This window comes from Colletes latitarsis, chromosome 4, assembly GCF_051014445.1.
Source record: "Colletes latitarsis isolate SP2378_abdomen chromosome 4, iyColLati1, whole genome shotgun sequence".
Taxonomy (NCBI): domain Eukaryota; kingdom Metazoa; phylum Arthropoda; class Insecta; order Hymenoptera; family Colletidae; genus Colletes; species Colletes latitarsis.
The window spans coordinates 52501-55000 of record NC_135137.1 but is presented as its reverse complement, the minus strand read 5'-3'; the positions used below and the strand labels follow the sequence as shown (position 1 = coordinate 55000).

Sequence of the window (2500 nt, the reverse complement as noted above, 5' to 3'; positions counted from 1 at the left end):
ACGCTGCCGCGTTCGTTCGTAAATGAATGTTATACATACTCACGGATAGCCTGAGGCGAATAATCGCAAACGACGACGCGTCGATTGTGCGGCCATCGTTGCTCGCGCGACTAACGACGATCAGCCGAGACGGCTGTAGTTTATCGCATCGATTTCATCGAGCAACCGATGGACGCTGCCGCGTTCGTTCGTAAATGAATGTTATACATACTCACGGATAGCCTGAGGCGAATAATCGCAAACGACGACGCGTCGATTGTGCGGCCATCGTTGCTCGCGCGACTAACGACGATCAGCCGAGACGGCTGTAGTTTATCGCATCGATTTCATCGAGCAACCGATGGACGCTGCCGCGTTCGTTCGTAAATGAATGTTATACATACTCACGGATAGCCTGAGGCGAATGATCGCAAACGACGACGCGTCGATTTTGCGGCCATCGTTGCTCGCGCGACTAACGACGACCAGCCGAAACGGCTGTAGTTTATCGCATCGATTTCATCGAGCAACCGATGGACGCTGCCGCGTTCGTTCGTAAATGAATATTATACATACTCACGGATAGCCTGAGGCGAATGATCGCAAACGACGACGCGTCGATTTTGCGGCCATCGTTGCTCGCGCGACTAACGACGACCAGCCGAGAAGGCTGTAGTTTATCGCATCGATTTCATCGAGCAACCGATGGGCGCTGCCGCGTTCGTTCGTATATGAATATTATACATACTCACGGATAGCCAGAGGCGAATAATCGCAAACGACGACGCGTCGATTTTGCGGCCATCGTTGCTCGCGCGACTAACGACGACCAGCCGAGACGGCTGTAGTTTATCGCATCGATTTCATCGAGCAACCGGTGGACGCTGCCGCGTTCGTTCGTAAATGAATAATATACATACTCATGGCTAACTTGAGGCGAATAATCGCAAACGACGACGCGTCGATTTTGCGGCCATCGTTGCTCGCGCGACTAACGACGACCAGCCGAAACGGCTGTAGTTTATCGCATCGATTTCATCGAGCAACCGATGGACGCTGCCGCGTTCGTTCGTAAATGAATAATATACATACTCATGGCTAACTTGAGGCGAATAATCGCAAACGACGACGCGTCGATTTTGCGGCCATCGTTGCTCGCGCGACTAACGACGACCAGCCGAAACGGCTGTAGTTTATCGCATCGATTTCATCGAGCAACCGATGGACGCTGCCGCGTTCGTTCGTAAATGAATAATATACATACTCATGGCTAACTTGAGGCGAATAATCGCAAACGACGACGCGTCGATTTTGCGGCCATCGTTGCTCGCGCGACTAACGACGACCAGCCGAAACGGCTGTAGTTTATCGCATCGATTTCATCGAGCAACCGATGGACGCTGCCGCGTTCGTTCGTAAATGAATGTTATACATACTCATGGCTAACTTGAGGCGAATAATCGCAAACGACGACGCGTCGATTTTGCGGCCATCGTTGCTCGCGCGACTAACGACGACCAGCCGAGACGGCTGTAGTTTATCGCATCGATTTCATCGAGCAACCGATGGACGCTGCCGCGTTCGTTCGTAAATGAATAATATACATACTCATGGCTAACGTGAGGCGAATAATCGCAAACGACGACGCGTCGATTGTGCGGCCATCCGTTGCTCGCGCGACTAACGACGACCAGCCGAGAAGGCTGTAGTTTATCGCATCGATTTCATCGAGCAACCGATGGGCGCTGCCGCGTGCGTTCGCCCGATTGCGCGTGAAGTTACTGTTCGGAACCAAGAATATACGGGTGTATTATACCCGTTTGGTCGCAGCCACGCGCAAAGGCTTTTGAATGTACTGTACGCCCGGCCGTCGAACGATGGTTTTCCGTCATTCAGGAAACAAAAAGAAACTTTTGTCGTCGATATGGCGCGTTCAATCCTCCGTCGATACGCTGGTCGGAGGTGCGAACATCGAATATTTTTAAAGCAAAGAACAAGGAGCATTTTTAAATACAAAGAAAAAAATTGTAAATTGTATATGATTACCCTGAACGGTGGATCACTTGGCTCGTGGGTCGATGAAGAACGCAGCTAATTGCGCGTCAACGTGTGAACTGCAGGACACATGAACATCGACATTTCGAACGCACATTGCGGTCCACGGATAAAATTCCTGGACCACGCCTGGCTGAGGGTCGTTCACTTGTCCTAAAACTGCTTGCGTTGTTCTCAGATTCCCTAACCCCGCCGTCGTTTACCTCTCCTTTCGGGGAGATGGCGAAGAACGTTTCGGAGCCGGGTCGATGAAGAGAAAGGTATCAACGTACGAGCGAGAATTTGGGTATTTCGTTGGCGTTTGTCGCTGGACGTACGAAAAAGAATAAATATTATATATTATTGGCAAGTTTGCGCACCCCTTGCGTGGTGAGGCAGAGATCAGTCTGGACTCGCGCGAGTGTTTTACGGCGTCGTGCGTCGTGTTGTCTGGAGTATCATCACGACCGCCCGTTAAAGCACCGCT

General features: G+C 51.2%; 1 non-coding gene across 1 annotated transcript; it reads left to right on the top strand.

The window, feature by feature from the left end:
- Window positions 1-2022: 2022 nt before the first annotated feature.
- Window positions 2023-2177, top strand: LOC143341532 (5.8S ribosomal RNA). The gene has a single exon (XR_013079632.1). It is a non-coding gene; the product is annotated as a 5.8S ribosomal RNA (ribosomal RNA).
- Window positions 2178-2500: the final 323 nt, after the last annotated feature.